This window comes from Galeopterus variegatus, unplaced genomic scaffold (genome assembly GCF_000696425.1).
Source record: "Galeopterus variegatus unplaced genomic scaffold, G_variegatus-3.0.2 Scaffold6391, whole genome shotgun sequence".
In the NCBI taxonomy this organism is placed as follows: domain Eukaryota; kingdom Metazoa; phylum Chordata; class Mammalia; order Dermoptera; family Cynocephalidae; genus Galeopterus; species Galeopterus variegatus.
Window position 1 is genome coordinate 57972 of NW_007732502.1, and position 18105 is coordinate 76076.

The window sequence follows — 18105 nt, forward strand, 5'->3', positions numbered from 1 at the left end:
CATGGCATGTACAGGCAGGCTCCTCGCTGCCCCAGCCCCAGTTTCCCCTTCTGGGATGAGAGGGCATTGTTAGTATGGTAGTACAGGGGTGGCAGAAGCGCAGATAAAACAGCCCAGGTGGGCTTCGACCAACCTCTCTGAAGTCTGGCAAATGTCAGCTGGACTCCAGATGTCCTGGTGGTTCAGACGGGGGGTAGGGTTGGGAACATTTGTAGAGAGGGCATGAAGGGGGGAAATGACCCCCATCCTTGTCCAGGAAGTGGGCGTGCTCTTCATTAATGCACCTCAACAGACCCTCGCTCATGGCCAGGCCCAGCTGGCCCTGGGGGATCCTGGACAAGGAGCTTTTGCTGCCCTCCAGGAACACACTGTCCAGTGGTGGGGTGTGGGAGTCAGGTGACCGGGCAGTGGGGGCCAAGCCAGAGGAACTGCATGGAGGGGTGCCTGAGGCAGACAGGCAACTCATTCAGCCCCCGGGGTCAGGACCCCTGGCTCCTGGCCATGTTTGAGCTGTGCATTAAAGAGGAAGGGAAAAGGGGCGTGTCTGCGTGGAGGGGTTGGGGGTGGGGAGCAGCATCTAGAGGAAAGTGCATGCATCAGGTGGGCCTAGAGAGGGCTGCGGTTAGCTCACTTGGTTGAAGTGTGGTGCTGATAACATCAAGGTCCAGCTCAATCCGTATGCGGGCCAGCTGCCAAAAACAACACAAAAACCAAAAAAAGAAAGTGGCCTGGAGCGGGAGGGGCTTGCGGGGAGGTGGGCTTCCCCTGCCCAGACAAGTGGAAATTGGGGTAAAGGCCCGTTTACAAGGTCATGTTAAAGAGCTCATGTTTTATTCTGAGCACCAAGAGGCATTGATGGGATTTAACTAAGAGAGTGAGGCAATCCCGTTTGCATTTTAGGACCATAGTTCTGACCACGGTACAGGTTGAGCGGGGGCAAACCTGAGGCTGGGAGACTGGTCTGTGGGCTACTGCAGCGATTCATTCCCACGAGAAAGAATGGGGGTGTTCTAGTTTTCTATGCCACATAACAAATTACCACAAATTTAGTGGCTTAACACAACATACATTTATCATCTCACAGTGTCTGTGGGTCAGGAGTGTGGACCCAGCCTTGAATCTTCTACTGGGAGTCCCATAAGTCCGCAGTGGAGGTGTCTGCTGGGCCGCATTTTCATCTGGAGGCCCTACTGGGAGGAATCTGCCCTTTCCTTGCAGCAGTGTGACTGGGGGCCAGGGCTTCTTGCTGGCTGGGGGCTGGAGGCCATCCTTAGATCTTACAGGTGGCCTGCAGCTCCCTGCTCCGTGGCCTCCTGCATGGGCAGCACAACCCAGGAGAGACAGAGTCCATTATAATGTACCCCTGTCGTCATGGAAATGATATCACCTTTGGCATATCCTGTCGGCTAGAAGCAAGTCACAGGTTCTGCCCATACTCAAGGGGAGGGGCATACACAGGGCCAGAGGTCGTCTTAGAGTCCTGCCTACCACAGGGTCCCTGCTTATTTGTGTACATGCTCTTCAATGTCAGTGGAAACTTGAAAAGAAGATTTCATTTTTATTTATTTATTTTTTGTGTGTGGCTGGCCCTCATGGGATCCAAACCCTTGACCTTGGTGTTAGCACCACGTGGTAACCTAGAGACTGAAGTTTTATATACAAACCCATTCATGAAGCTGGCTCTCTGGGCTAGGCGAGGTGTGGAGCTCTGCTCCTCTCGCCCAGTATCCTTGGGGGTTTAGAGGCTGCGGGGAGGTTGCAGAGCTCTGCCCCTGCATGTCTGCACCCACGAATATACCTGAAGGCTGAAAGGCCTCATCGGGAGAACAGAACCGGGCTCTGACCAGCCCCTTCTCCCACCAAGTGGCCCAAGTCGGCCAATCACAATTCTGCACACACAGTGAGCAGCCGAAGCGGGGCATGTGGCCTAGCCGGACCAGTAGGGGCTTCTGCTGGGCCTGGCAGGATGACAGTCTCTTCCCTTCCAAGCTGTGATGGTGACCTGCCAGGGCCACAGCTCTAGCTACGTGGAGAGACTGAAGCCAACTGCAAAAAAAAACCCCCCAAAACAAAAAACAACGGGGGGAGAAGAAGAGAAGACAAGTGACCTAATGGCTCATTTGGGCCCTGGGCACAGCCAGGTCTGAACGGTCTGAAGTCAGCAGCAGACTTGCTCACGGTGTGAGCGGATGAACCTCTTCCTCTACCCTCCCCCCACACTTAGCCAAGTTGGACTTTCTGACCCTTATAACTGACAAAGTGTCCCAGAATTAAAGCTCTTACATTTCCAGAGTGTCCATCACTGTGGTCTGGGCTGGGGCATGGCAGTTGGAGCCTCCCCTGTGGCACGTCCCCAAAGGCCGCAGTGGGCAGGTGACAATGCATGTGGCTCATGGGCCCATGTGTGCAGCTGGGGAAACTTCAAGCATGTCATGGGAATGGCCGTGATTCCAGGTGGGAGAGTGAGCAGAGGCCGGCACCGCGCTCTGCAGCTTCACATTCACAAAACCAGCTTTATTAAGACATAGTTCATGTCCAAGAGGCTGCATCCATCTAAGGTGTACAGCTCAGGGAGGGCCGGCGGATACAGGTAGCTGTGAAACTACCGCCACCCTCACGACACAGGACACTGTCATCTCGTTTCTCGTGCCCCTTTGTGGCCGATTCCTCCTTCCATTCTGGGGCGCTGGCAACTGCGAATCTGCTTTTTGTCGCAGTAGAAGTCCATGTAAATGGAACCGTGCAATCTGTCCTCTTCTATGTCTGGCTATTTTGGTTTCTGGTTTTTGTTGTTGTTTGCTCAGCATAATGTTTTGAAGATTAATCCATGTTGGTGAGTGTGTCAGTAATTCAGGGTTTTTTGTTTGCATTGTGGTGTTTTTCCTGTGTTTGCTAAATAGTGTTCCACTGTAGGGTTGCACCGGAGCTTGTTTACCTGTTCATGTGTTGCACATTTGGGCTGTTTCCAGTTTTTGATGTTTAGGAATAAAGCTGCTATGAAGATTTATATTCGTCTCTTACGCTTGCATTTCTCTTTGATGAAACCTAGGAGTGGAATTGCTGGGCCATAGGGTAAATGCATGTTTAACTTTGTGAGAGTCCACCGAACTATTTTTTAAAGTGTTTCCACCATTGCACATCCCCAGCAGCAGTGCTGGAAGCTTCCACAGCTCCACAGCTCACCAGCATATGGTGCTGCCAGTCATCTTCATTTCAACTATCTTAGTGGGATTGAAGTGGCTTATTATTGTGGGTTTAATTTGTATTTCCCTGATGCTATGAGTCAATTGTGTCCCCCAAAAGTTCATGTATTGGAAACAATCTCCACTGTAACAGTGTTAAGAGGGTGGGAAATCTTAATTACAGTATTTGAAAGGCAGGGCCTTTAAGAGGTGATTAGATTGTGAGGACTGTGCCCTAGTGAATGGGCGGTTCCATTCATGGGATATGGGCGTGGTTCTGATGGCTTTACAAGGAGGACGAGTGACAAGGTTAGTTCACTCATGCTCAGCCCATTCTCTTGCCATGTGAGACCCTGTGTCACCATAGACAGTCACTACCAAGAAGGAAGCCCGTCAGATGTGTTCCCTGGACCATGGACTTCCCAGCCTCCAAACTGTAAGAAATAAATTTTGTTTCTTTATAGATTACCCAGTTCTGGGCATTCTGTTATAAGCAACAGAAATGGACTAATATGTGGAGGATCTGATCGACTTTTTTGCCGGTTTGTTTTTGCTGCGTTGTTTGTCAAGACCATGTTTTTAATGTCAAATATCAAAGCCTCATACATGTTCCCATGCTGAGAGGCTGACACATCTGTTGCGTCTGTGTATGCACTCACGCACGCACACGCACACTCCCCAATTCTCTTCAATAATGTGAGGTCTCCAGAGAACAAGATCACTGACCACCTCAGCCTCATCACAGCTGTCCTGTGAAAGCTCCGTGTGTGGGTGGCATTTACCGTATTTTCGCCTCATATCCATTAAGCCACCCAACCACCCTGAGAGGTGCGGAGATGGCAAATGAGGAAACTGAGGCCCAAAGGGAATAAGTGACTTGCTGAAGGTCACATAGCTGGTGAGAGGCAGAGATTGAACTTGAACCCAGGTTTGTCCGACTCTGAATCCAATGCTGTTTATTTACACTGCCAAACAGCAGCCTCTGGTCACAACCACAATAAAATAAGTGTAAAATCATAAGAGTAATAGAATCCTCACACCCTGACTGCAAAGAGCCCGGGCTCCTAGAGACGTCTCACAGATCCTGCGTTTCAATGCCTTGGGACAGAGCTACGGGCAAGGAAGATCCCCCCATCTCATGGCTGGGGAGGCTGAAATCCGATGACCAAGGCCATGAAATGAGTGACAAAACCTGAGATACTAAGCTGTAGGGCCCTGACCCTCTAAGACGTTTTGTGGCCATCTCTCTCAGAGCCTTGCCACCATCAAGACTGCTGAAATTGAAATCTGTACCCTCTCAATATTAACCAAAATGTCAGGGTGGAAAGAGGGACCCTGGTTCCACCGCTTCACTCCTAATGCCTGTCTGTCTGACCTCAAAGCAGCCAGGTGGCATCATTGCGACTTTATCCCTCTCCCCTCGTAGGGGCTCTTCGCAGGCTGGAGCCTCCCGCCCCCCCTGCGCTCACTGCAAGCCCACTCCCCTTCCTCCTGCAGGCGCCAGTCCTCCTGCAGCCCCTCACCTGCCTTCCCAGGCTCACCAGGGCCCTGCACCACTCAGGATGGCCAGCTCTGGGTGACACGCACAAGTAGCTCTGGGGACTTTCCAAACTCTGGGTTCCAAAAGCCTAAGCCCTCCCCCGAGGGAACAGAAAGGATTCAGGATACAGTCTAAATATTCTCAAAGATGAGGTTACCCCCACACCGTCCATGGCCTGTCCCTGGGGCTGTGGATGGCACAGCATGCCATGGGAACGCTATCCCTGGCCGTGCCCCGTGGAGACCATCACCCCTGGAGCTGTGAGGTCCCCATTCGAGACAGAGGGGAGCAGACAGGGTTCCACCAGAGACACGACCCACTAGAATAGGGGGTGTGTGCGTGTGTATACATGTATGTATGTGGGGGTGTGTGCATGTTGTGTAAGCCAATTCCTTGCAATAAATCTCTACACGTATATGAAAGATACATATATGGAGAGAGAGGAGGAGGGCTGGAGGGAGAGAGAGATTGACTGCAGAGATTTGGCACACACAAGGCGTCGCTGGGCAAGCGGGCAATCTGGAGGGCACGGGTGGTTTCTTTCTCCCCAGGGGAACCTCGGGTTTGCTCTCAAGGCCTTTTGCTGACTGGATGAAGCCCACCTAAGTGATGGAGGGTCATCTCCTGTACTTAAACTCAGCTGACTGTAGATATCAATCACACCTACAAAATACCTTCACAGCAACTGCTGGATTGCCGTCTGATTGAACAACTGGCTACTGGAGCCTAGCCAGGGTGACACATAAAACTAGCCATCACACCTAGGGACCCAGAGCGGCCGAAGCCCTGGGTGGGGGAGGTGAGGACCAGCATGGCACCTGGTGACCAGCTTCTTTGGGCACTGCCAGCCCCACCCACGCTGTTTCCGTGGACTGCGTGGTTCTGGCCCCTCCACTGTCGCCTTCCTGTGGCTGTTGCACCAGGGTCTTGGGCTGCAGAGCAGGCTACCCAGTCCCCAGGACTTCTCATAGGCGGCCACAGGAGTCCTCAGGTCTCTGATCAAGCCCAGAGGCTGAGCTGATGGAGGGGTGCTTGAAGTCCCCTCTTCCCTGGCCGTAAGCACAGTACCGTGGTCTGCATCGCACACGGAGCCTGGCCGCCACCTCCCCAGCCTTCTTGCGCCTCATGGGAGGGAGAGCCAGCGCCAGCTCTCCAGCCAGCGCCAGCTCTCCAGCCAGGCCCCGCTTCCCCACGTCCAAGGAAGAGAACAGGCTCAGGGAATAGGCCGCAGGGCTCGGCGTGTGACTCAAAGTTCTTTCCATTCTACCAGATGCCCTGAAGATAAGGCTGCGCCCAGAGTGCTGTGTCTCTGTGGAGAAGCAGGCTTCTGGCCACACACCTTCCCTGCTTGGAGCTCACACATGTCTGGCCTGCTGACCTCAGATCTCTGCTGGTTGTCATGTGTTACAGGAAGGACCGCCCAGTGGTGTGCTGGATCCAGATCACGCTGGCTCCCGGGGAGGATGGCACGCATTTCTTCTCAATCCCACGTTCAGCGATGTCATGTTGGGAGCTTGAAATCAGCCATGATGGGAATATTTACACCATAGAAATTGGCAAACACTACAAATTACATGCCCCGCCCCCCTCAGAGCTGCTTGTTAAACGTTTACCGGCACACCACTGGACGAGGCCTGGAGGATAAGGTGGGATGCGGGGAGGGCTCAGCTATCTATTACTGAGTGACAAACCACCCCAAAATGTAGTGGCCTTGAGTGACAGTGGTTTATTATTTCTCACTATCTGTGGGTTGCGTAGGTGGCTCTTCTGCTTTACGTGGAATGGGCCAAGGTCACTCCTGAAGCTGCATGCGTGCCCTTGTCCCCCACTGGGATGCTCTGGCTTCCTGGCAGCATGGCGGCTGGAGGCGGAGCTTCCTCCACGGGCCTGGGGCTGGCACCGCATTGCTTCTGCCACATTCTATTGGCCAAGTGAGTCACAGCCTGTCCAGATTCGGTGTGGGAGGGAATTGTGCATAGTGGGAGGTTCGTGGGGGCCATCAGTGCCACAGTCTACCACAGGAGATAAGAAAAGCGATCTCTGTTTTGATGAGGAACTGGTGTCTCTAAACAATATGCCTTGCATATTGGTGAGCTTGGTGTGCTGAGTGTGGCCTATAATGAAGGGGTGCGCTGGATACCCAGTCAGGGCAAGGTACAGGCTTCACCCAGGTTGTCCTGGACGCTCAAAATAGCCCTATGAGAGAGGCTGAGGGAAGGGTGAGATGCTTGCTCGAGGGCGCAGAGCTCCTCAGTGGCTGCAGCTGGCCGCCTGCTGGTCTGGGAGGCTGAGGAAGGATTCCTGCTCTAGGTTCCCCTTAGCCAGTGCAATTCTGGGACATGGGGTCTCTGAAGGGGCCACAGTCATCTCGAGGCCCTCCCTGGATATTAAGAAGAGGAAATGCTCACTGAAGAGGGAGAGCAAACGCTGCCTCCACCAAGCCAACACCATTTTCCTTCCCACCTTCTTTGTGACCAGTGGCTCAGCAGCGTCTGGTCCAACTGTGCACCAGACACCAGCCCAGGATCAAGGTCTCTGGCTCTGTGGGTCTCACTGGAACCTGAGGCTGCAGCACTCTGGCTTAGCTGTCTACACTGCCAGGCCATGACCCCGAGAAGCAGGGAGCATGCTGACGTGGCTGCTGGGTGCCCTGTGAAAGCCCCTTGCCACACCTGGATCTTGGGTTCCTTACCTGCAGATGGGAAAGCTGAACTTCTGGGTCTCTAAGAGCCACCCATCTCCACATCAGGTGTTCTAGAAAGTGTCTAGAGACCCGCACGTCCACCCACACTTGGCCAAGGTTTGGCTCCTTGAGTGTCTCTAAGGGCTTTTTTCACTGACCCTGGATAACCCTTCTCCTTTGCGAAAGTATGGTCACAGATGGTGCAAGGGGTGTCTTTGGGCTCCTGCCCTGTGCTGGGCACTGAGGATGGGAAGGTGGACAGGGCTTGGTTTGTGGGGGAGAATGCATGGAATGCTTATTAGGACATAAGAGAGTAAGTGTGGAGGGAGTGTAACTTTGTACAACTTTCTAGAAAAGTCATTGGGCAACATGTATCATAAATTTCACAATGTTTATATCTTTAGGCCCATTCATTCCACTCCTGGGAATCTAACTTAAGAGACCAATTAGAAGCCGGGGGAGAATAAGGGGTTTATTGCAGGATTAATTAAAACTTGAAAATAACCTACGTGTGAACAACAGAGAACAGGTTAATTAGACCATGTCACAGATACTTAAGGAAATATTTCAGTTGTTAAAATGGATGCTATAATTTTTGGAAAATGCTTTTTGAAATGGCATTAACCAAAAAATGCAAAACAGAATGGAGGAGACAGGGTTTGAGCTCCATTTAGGAAAAAATAAAAAGAGAATTCAAAGAGAAGAAATTTAACAGAATACCAAAAGTAATCACATTTGTTTTGTTTGTTTTTCGGCAGCTGGCCAGTAAGGGATCCAAACGCTTGACTCTGGTGTTACCAACACCACTCTCTAACCAAGTGAGCTAACTGGCCAGCCCTCACACGTGGGTAATAGATGATTTTATGGGTGACTTAAAACATTATTTTCTTTATTTCTCAACCGTCTTTTAAGGCCTAGTGCAAAAGGAATCCCTTCCATGAAGCCTTCCATGATTCCCCTAGATGGAAGCACTGTCTCACCCACTGACGCCTGGGACATTTGCTGTGACTCTCTTGTGCATCTGCCATCTGTGCTGTGCTCAGGTCTGTCTTCACCCAGGCCGAACCTGTCAGGGACATGGCTGTGTAGCCCACATCTCTGGGTCCTCGTGCCTGACTGCAGGCCTGTTTGCACTGTGCATCTACTGGCCAGCTGAGGTGCACTTGGACTCACGTCAACACTCACTTTCGGGCTTTGTTAGGACAGCTCTAGAGCAGCCCCTACTCCAGGGCTAGTGTAGTTCTAACCCTTTTCAAAAGGACTGAAATCAGAGCAGTGATTACCAAGGATGGGGGTAGGGGGAGGAAGTGATGACCAAGGACAGAAGGGATGCTCTGGGTGGTAGAATCGTTCCCGTCCTGACTGTGGTGGTGACTACTTGGCTGGATGCATGTGTCAAAACTCATAGAACTGTACTCCTAAAAACAGTGAATTTTATTCTATGTAAATACCTCGCTAAATCTAACTTTCAAAAGAAGGTGGCTTTTCTGAGGTCTCCAGTGGGTGGCTGCTGTGTTCCACACGGTCCCTGCACTCTGGCTGGTTGGCGCTGCAGCATCTCTGCACCTGTGCGTCCTGTGGGGCCTCCCCTCAGCCCCGCAGCCCCTGGTAATTCTTCTCTGCCACCCCCATTCCCGTGGAAGGAGGCCCTCGAAGGGGGAGGGGCAAATTGTTTTGTCACATTCTTCTCCCCGTCCCCAGCCCTAGCCCCCTGCCTGGACCCCTCACATCACACAGCTTGGCCCACCCTGAAGCAGGCCAGCCTCTCCCACCCCACTCATCCCGTCCTTGGAATGCACTTCTCCACGTCCTCCTCCAGGGAACTCCTGCCCAGCCTTCACCGTCCAGCGTCGTGGTCACCTCCTCTGTGAAGGCTTCCCACACTGCATCCGCCTGGGCCTCTCCCGGTGCAGTTTCTGCCATTCTACACGCTTTAACTGCCCAGTTCCCCCCGCTACAGAGTCCTGGGGACAGGATAGGGCCACCCTGCACCCCACCCTTCCTGTCACCATGTCTCTTGTTGTGAAGTCTTGCAGGAAGTCAGGCTATCTCCAGACTGAAGCCTCAGGAGGCCAGATCCTGCATGCGACGTGGGCTGAGCCAATCGGGTGCTGGGACTTTGCCTCTGCACTGAGCAATGCCCCAGGAGGGGCCAATGGCAGGTGCTTGCAGCATCGGGGGAGCCCTGCATCCACCAGCCAGGTGCAAGGTGAGTCCTGGGCAGTTCCCCACCCCTGTTCCTGGGCCGTGACCTTGGCTGTGCTCCTGCCTGTTTTCCCAGTAGTTTCCCAGCTTTCTTATCAGAGAGTTTTCTGTTGCTTGCAACCAAGAACACTGACTGATATAAATGGAGACATGCAAATTGGCTGAGTCCCCAGCACCTAGTGCAATGCGCGGAACAAGGTAAGAGCCCAGGAAGGTCAGTTCCTTCCCCTTCCTCTTTTCCCTTTAAAGGCATCCCTCTGCCTCCAGGCAAACATGCCCCACCTGATGGCAAATTTCCCTGGGGAAGAAACAGAACAGCTAAAAGCATCCCATGACCAGGCTTACTGCATGTCACTCCTTGCAGGGGCTCCTGAGATGCCCCAGGCCCACACTCCCACATGGCCCCCTTCCCAAAGTTAGTGGTCAGGCCACTGGCAAACCAGCCAGCCTAACCCACCCCCCAATGGTCACACGCACATGCCTGTATGCATGTATATACACACACATACACACGCATATGTGCACATGAACATGCACACACTGCACTCGCACACACGTGCACACATGTCCACACAGGCACGTGGGCACACTCATATGTGCACACACACACTCTCATGTAAGCATCTGCACCACACACGCACATATGCAATACTCGTGTATACACATGTGCATGTGGGTGCACACAGTCACATACACACATACACAAAGGCACACGCACACACACCTGTCACTGCTGCTCCTTGTCTGCAAAAAGGCCTTAGCAACACCCCTGCCCTGCACCGCCCACCCCCAGCTCTGTGCTCCTGGGTCCCCAAGTCCAGGTCTAGGCAGGGCCTGGGGCTGGGAGTCACCAAAGCCCATTGTGTCTGGCACCCGTTTTCAGGGTCTCTCGCCTCTCTGTGCCTCAGCTTCTCCATCCAGCCCTATGTGGTGCAGTGGGGCCTGCTGCGGAGGCTGGCAGCTTTGCCTTCAACCGCCCCTGTCGTGTGTCTCTGGAAAGGGCCCCCCGCCCTCAGGCATCCTCAGGGACTGATGCAAGGAGCCCATTTGTCACTCTGTGTTGAGGATGGGTGTGGGATGTTAGGAAGGGGCTCCCTGTGGGGCCGTAACTCACCGTGGGGAGTAGAGAAGCTGGCTGGGGTGGTGGTCGTGGGAACGAGCTGGATGACAGAGGCTGGTGTCTTGGCTGGAGTCCTGTGGTAAGACTGCCTATGGACCCCGCTGCGTCAGCAGCCAGAGTCACGCCTCTGGCCCTCATGATTAATGACATTCAGGGGGAGAAGGTGTCTATGGTAGAAAGCTGGGTAGATCTGGGCAGGTGTTGGGGGCTGTGGGCTCTGAGGTCCTGTGAGCCTCCCTACACAGAGGGTGGGCCTCATGATGGGCTCCAGCCTGGCCCAGCCCTGCAGGCCTTGGCCGGAAGCCCTTGTCCTGCAACTAGGCCCTGCTCCAGGTGACAGGCCCCATCCCTGTTCTCTAGTGCAGCCCTGTACACCCAGCGCAAGGAGGGGGAATAGGGAGGGAGGCCCTTGTGCCAGTGACATGTGACTCCTGTACACTTCAGGGGCCTGGAATCATCTGGAGGCCAGAGTTGGAAGTGGGGGAAAGGTCGCAGCGTCGCGCCAGCTGTGGGACTGTGTGCCAGGCCAGCGGGAGAAAAGGTAGCAGCAGCCAGCTGGGCCAGACACCCCAGGCCAGCCCCTGCCTGGCCATCAGCCACCGGGAAGGCTGCACATACCTCGGACAGGCCTGGCCAGCCATCTGGTCTCCATGGGCTGGAGGCCCCGCTGCAGCGCCCCCCGCCTCTCTCCTGCACGGGCTTCTCCAAGCCTGGCTCTGGCTGTCCTAACAGGAAGGCTTTCTGGGGCCAGCTCTGGGGTGCAGAGAGCCAGAGCAGAGGAGTGGCTGGACAGGGGTCTGGTGGGTGTGAGGCCTCGCCACGGGGCTCCTGCTAACCATCTGCCCTCCACACCTGTGCGCAGAGGCTCTCAGAGGAGGGAGGCAGAGGCAGAAAAGAGATGTGGGCAGTGTTCTCCCCCCTCAGCTAGGCCTGCCACATCAGGCTGCAGCCAGGGACCCGCAGCACTGTGTCCTGGGGGCATCTGCTGACTGGGAAATAGCTCACTTGTGGGGCCCACACAGGGACCTGTTCACGCTGGCCCATCCAGGCATCCTGTCCTTTCCCTTTACTCAGCCAAGGCGACTGCAAGTCTTCGAGGTTGCCAGGACCACCAAAGCCTTCCACTCAATGCACGTGCCTCAGGGCACTTCACCAGGCCTTGGCTTTTGAACATTGAGGTTGTTTCCAGATTTTTGCTGAGTTTGTTTCAACCAGCAGACAGTTAAGCCGGGCTCCTGCTAAGTGCTTCCCAGTGCATGGATGAAAGACAATGAACCTGGTCCTGCCGCCCTTCCAGAGCCCACCTGCTCCAGACAGAGGCAGGCGTCAGTCGCAGAAGCAGAGGATTCTGCCACAGCAGGGAGGTGAGCACGTGGACAGGGAGAGCAGGAGAGGGGACCTGGGGGGCACAGGTGGGGCCTGGACTCAGCTCAGGCTTGGGGGTGGGGAGCTCCAGCTAAGCTGACGGTGGATTGGTGATAACTGGGGAAGGGAGAGGAGCTTTGTTGTATGAGGGACAGGATTGGGTCAACTTTAGATGCAGGCAGACCAGAGCTGGGGGAAATTAGGAGAGGGAGATGATTGTTTTCAGTAGTAGATTCAGGTAATCTTTTAAATTTTGGTAAAATGTGGGGAGGAGGGGGGAGGGAGAGGGGGATGGGGAAAGCTTGGACAAGGGGCATAAAGAAAAATTATGATTTGTAACAATATATATGTTAGTGATATTGATTTGATCAACATATCTCAATGTTGAACCCCAAAAATGTGTATAATCAATTTTGATTCAATAAAAATTTTTAAAAATAAAAATTATAAATAAATAAATAAATAAGTTTTTGTAAAACAGCACAATTGAGGTATAATTCATATACAATAAGCTGCACCTATTTAAAGTGTGCAACTTGATAAGCTTTGACATGTATGCACCCCTGAAACTGTTATCACAATCAAGATAATGAACATCTTGTACTGGCCAGCTGCCAAAAAAAAAAGATAATGAACATCTCCATCTCTCTCCAGGGATTCCCGAGCCCCTTATAGTCCCCTCTCTTGCCCCCACCCATCCCCAGGCAACCACTGATCTTTCTGTCACTGTGTATTAGTTTGCATTTTCTGGAGTTTTACATGAATGGGATTGTATAATATGTATTCAGCACAGCTATTGTGAGACTTGTGCAAGTGTGTGTGTGAGTTGTTCATTCCTTTACTGCTGGGTAGTTAGTCCACTGCCATCGGTCAGCTCCTGAGGGAGACTTGAGAACCAAAAGCCCAGTCATGATGAAAACCAGCAGCCTGGCACCACCAGAGGGGCGGAGCTGGCGTGGGCTCCTGCAAAGCCTCAGTCCTGGGGAACTGCCAGTGTTTGTGACCTGTCTGGTGGATCCCTGGAAAACCCCACTTGCAAGGCTGCCTTTATTTGGCCTGACTCAGAGCGCACCCTGTACAAAAAGCCATTTCCCCAAGGGCATTTGCCAAAAAATATTTGGAAGAAATTGTCTAATTTCATGATTGCCTGAGGAGGTGCATAACAGTTGAGGCAGACACTAGGCAAATCAAAAGGCTTTAGAGAAAAATAGGGCAGTGAAAAGTGCATTTTGAGGGCCGGCCCGGTGGCGCACTGCTACAGTGCGCCGCTTGGGAAGTGAAGCCGCGCTCCCGCCGAGGGTTCGGATCCCACATACAGACCGGCCGCTCACTGGCTGAGCGAGGTGTGGGGGCAACACCGAGGGTTGCGATCCCGTTGCCGGTCCCGGTCCGGTACGGGCGCGACACTGAGGGTTGCGATCCGTTGCCGGTCACAAAAAAAGAGACAAAAGGAAAAAAAAAAAAATTGCATTTTGAGGGCTGGCCTTAGCTCAGTTGGTTAGAGTGAGGGGCTGATAACACCAAGGTCCAGGGTTCAGATCCCTGTGCAGGCCAGCCATCAAAAAAAGAGAAAAGTGCATTTTGGTGTTTTGAAAGGCTCGATATATTCCTGGAAACCTAGAAGGCCATGCACATCCATGGGGTGGACTCATGCTCAGGAAGGACCCAAGGAGACCCCAAGATCTCACCTCTGGTTGACCTTGAGGCTCTGCACAAGCAGGAAGTGAAGGCTAAGGCAGAGTTGTCCACTGCCTGGCTGAGTCAAAGGTGTGCCCAGCACCCCCACAAAGCCCCTCAGCCAAGACTGGGAGAATTCAATGTTTAAGGAAACCTGTCCAATCATTAGCCAGCCACTAAGCAAATTGAGCAGAGATTTCCGTGCCCATGAATGACATGGAATATAGACTTTACAGAGTTAGTTCAGAAAAGCCACAAAACAAATGAAACAGCAAGGGCTGTGTGGAAAAAACAAAACACAAACTGCTTGTCTTTGCTTTGCTCTCACAGCACAGTTAGCAGCACAGAATGCCGACTTCTGACTTCAGGGACCAAATGTGTGGGGATTTCTCCCCACCAGCAAGCCAGTAACTCTCCAGCGGGCACCAGCTGCGCATCCTCTAATTTAATTCCAACACTATCTACCTGGAGATGGCATCAGCACCTACAGGGTGAGGGCTCAGTCACCAAGACTGCCCCCTACTTTAGATGCCAGTCCCAAGTCCAGGCCTCTGGAACTTGTGACCAACCAGCTATAAACCGGGGTTCCCGGAACCCTGTTTTGTGGTTTACGTAATTAGCTGAGCAGCTCACAGATCTCAGGGAAACACTTTCCTTTACCCATTTATTACAAAGGATATGAAGAGATACATAGGGCGAGGTCTGGAAGGATCCTGAGCACAGGAGCTTGTGTCCCTGTGGAACTGGGGTGTGCCACCCTCCTGGCAAGTGGAGGTGAAAACCCCCTGTGTTCGCTATGGGAGGCTCTCTGAACCCAGTCCTCTTGGGTGTTTGTGGAGGCTGCACTGCACGGGCATGGTTGATTAAATCACTGGCCACTGGTGATCAGCTTAACCTTCAGTCCCTCTCCCCTCCCCAGAGGTTGGGGTGGCAGGACTGAAAATCCTCCCTTGATCTTTCCTGTGATCAGTCCCCACCCAGAAGCTACCTAGGGGCTGCTGGCCATCATTAGCCTACGAAAAAGATTCATCACTTTGGAAAGTCTAACAATTTCAGGAGTTGTGTGTCAGGAGACAGGGATGAAGACCAGATATATTTTCAAAATATCACAACAAAGCCTGGGGAAGGGGAAGAATCTGATTTCCAGAGTAGCCACATTGTTATATAAAATGTCCAATTTGCAACAACAAAAAAATACAAGACATGCAAAGAAACAAAAAAGTATGGCCCCAAATAAAACGAGTAAATATACACAAACAAAAAAAAAGGAAGTATGTCCCATACACAGGAGGGAAAATCAGTAGACACTGTTCCTGAGGTGTCCCAGATGCTGGACTTACTAGACAGACTTTAAATCAGTTATTTTAAATATGTTCAAAGAATTAAAGGAAAACGTGTAAAGAAGTAAAAGAACGTGTAAGAATGATCTCACACCAAGTGGCACCTCTGGGGTGCCGTCAGCTTGCCCGGAGCCACTTGCTCTCCCCCACTCGTGCCAGGATATGGCTGCCAGGTTGGAAATCGGCGCTGGGAGGCATCGAGCCCCCTTAACTGCCCCCACCAGCCCGAGGAGCTGGAGCCAAAGCAGCCGGGCAGCCTGGCCCCAGGAAGCCACGAGTTCAGGTGGGGCGGTCCTGCGGGCTCCTGAATGGGGCTCGCCTGCTTTGGGGATGGGCTCCATAAGAATGAAAAGGAAAAGAGGGAATCAGCTATTGGGAGTGGGGTGGAAACTGGAAAGGGCACTGCTGTCTTCATGCAGCCACCCTGAGCCAGGCCCTGGGGACTGCTGAGAGATGGCCGGCTCTGTCTGCTGCTGTGACAAGTCACGGAGCCCCCAAGCTCCAGTGAGCACCTCTGTGAAGTTCCTGCCCTGCCTGGCCCTGCCCTCCCACTCACAGCAGCTCTGGGAGCAGCCTAAGGACAGGGCTGTCCTCTCCCCCGGGCTCTCCCCCAGGGGCTTCCGGAAGAGGAGCTACTGGTCCTGGGGGCACCCTCACCCTGCAGAGCCACAGCCCCCATCCTGCCAGGCCTGCAGGACATTTGCAAACAGATGAAGTGCTGTGTGTGGGCACCTAGTAACGGGCTGTAGGCTTGCTTCGTGCTCCATCTGCAGCGCCAAGCAAGGAGCCCACTGCCCTGCTCTGGCCCCACAGGACGCGGGCACGGAAGAGCGAGGCCAGGGGTAAATCCGGCATTCTGAGAGTTGGAGAACTGAAGCAGGGAGAGGACCTCAGACCCAGGGGGCCGGGTGAGGGCTGTGGGAGGCAGGGCTTCCACCTGGGCCCCTCCCTGCACAGCTGAGACCAAGCTCTGGGCAAACAGACCACTCAGCGCCCACCTTGGGAACAGAGCGACCCCTAGACACTACCCAGGGATAGGGAGATGTGCAAGGTGGCCTGTGCATTCCCCAGTAAGCACTGTTTTGTTGGAGTGAGCAAGACAAAAGCCATGTTGCGACCTAAAACCACTTGGGCTCTAAAAGATTTTAAAAGGACACAGTTTTGTCTTGTTTTTCTTAGCATGCATTTTTCTGAGTTCCCTCTTTTCTCATGGTTATTTAATATTTTAAATTTGGTTATAGGGCAAGAAGACATGATTTACACGAATGTAAAGTTGGTTTCCAGCCAGCCTGGAGCAGCAGTCTTGCACGTACTATCCAAGGGAAATCGAGGAAGACGTGAGCAGAGCTGTGCTGATTCCATGCCTCCGACAGGACCCTGAGATAACAGCAAGGACGGGAGCAGAAAGCAGTCCTGGTGAGACTTTGCACCTGGAACCGTCCGTGAAGCCCTTGCAGCTCACGTCCCCTCCCTCCCGCTCTCCACTTCCCTCATTCTATTCCCTCAGCCCCTCTTTAAAAACCCCTCAGTAAATCCAAGTCTTTGAGATGGTTTTAGCCCGGGCACTCTCCTTCAGGTTGACCAGAGAGATGGGTGAGCCTAACATCTCCCCTCAGGTCACCTGTGTTCCTGAATAAAAGCTGACTTCCATTTCACCAACGTTTGACTCTTGAGTGGTTTGTTTTTGGAAGGGGGCAGGCAGCCGGACCTGTATGCCCAGTATCAAGTTTATGGGAGCCTCAGCCAGGAGCTGAGTGGCCCCTGAAGCATGACCTTGGTTGTATTAGTTAGGGTTCTCCAGAGAAACAGAATAGGAGATATATGTGAGAGAGAGAGAGAGACAGAGACAGAGACAGAGATTATAGGCAGCCAGTGTTTTTTTTTTTTTTGTCTTTTTTTTTTTTTCGTGACCGGCAACGGATCGCAACCCTCAGTGTCGCGCCCATACCGGATGGGGACCGGCAACGGGATTGCAACCCTCAGTGTTGCACCCGCACCTTGCTCAGCCAGTGAGCAGCCGGTCTGTACGTGGGATCCGAACCCTCGGCAGGAGTGCCGCCGCGCTCCCAAGCGGCACACTGTAGCAGTGCGCCACTGGGCCGGCCCAGAGACAGAGATTATAGGAACTGGCTTATGTGACTATAGGCACCGATAAGTCCCATGATCTCCCATCTGCAAACTGGAGAACCAGGGGGGCTCATTCAGTGGGAGCCTGAAGGCCTGGGATCTGGGGGGGGCGGCAGGCAGGGGAAGGCCCATGGTCCTGGTCAGGGTCCAAAGGACCGAGAACTAGGAGCACTAGTGTCCGAGGGCAGGAGAAGATGGGATCTTCAGCTCAAGAAGAGAGAGCAGTTCGACCTTCCCCTGTTTTACTCAGGCCCTGGGAGGACTGGACGATGCCTGCCCACACAAATGCTAACCTCTTCCAGAAACGCCCTCACCAACACACCCAGAAATCATGGTTTTCCAGCTATCTGGGCATCTCTTAGCCCCTTGTCCACCTCTTGTCAACTTGCCTAGCACCCACACACATCTTCTCAAACGACACTTCCTCTCCAAATGATGACAATGACAAGGTCATAATTCCACCTGATGACACACCTCTCCTGTGTACAACGGAAACGCACTAACCCCTTCTGCAGAAGAGGAGGTAAAGTCCTTGAGTGACGTTTACGCTTCTCCTGATATCCCATAACTTAAATCCCACGATGTAAAGTTAGCAATTCCTAAATACTGATATAAAGTCAATACACCTGATGTTACATGATAAGGGAATAAGAAAGAAAAACAAAGATACTTGCTAACATATGTAGGATACACACGAATGACAAAATGAGGAGGAAATACTCCCGACAGTCACAGCCCTCACTTCTGTGATGGTCACAGTCACGGTCACATGGTCGTAGCCGGTTTTCCTAATTACCTTTTCCTACTCCCCACTCTGCATTCTCTCTGCCCTCGGCGAGCACCTCAGCTGTCGTGATTCTTTACCT

General features: G+C 52.9%; 1 long non-coding RNA gene across 1 annotated transcript; it reads left to right on the forward strand.

The window, feature by feature from the left end:
• The first annotated feature begins 11791 nt into the window (after window positions 1–11791).
• Window positions 11792–16771, forward strand: LOC103606228. Its single transcript, XR_551858.1, has 2 exons — window positions 11792–12094; window positions 16354–16771. It is a non-coding gene; the product is annotated as an uncharacterized LOC103606228 (long non-coding RNA).
• The last annotated feature ends 1334 nt before the right edge of the window (window positions 16772–18105 follow it).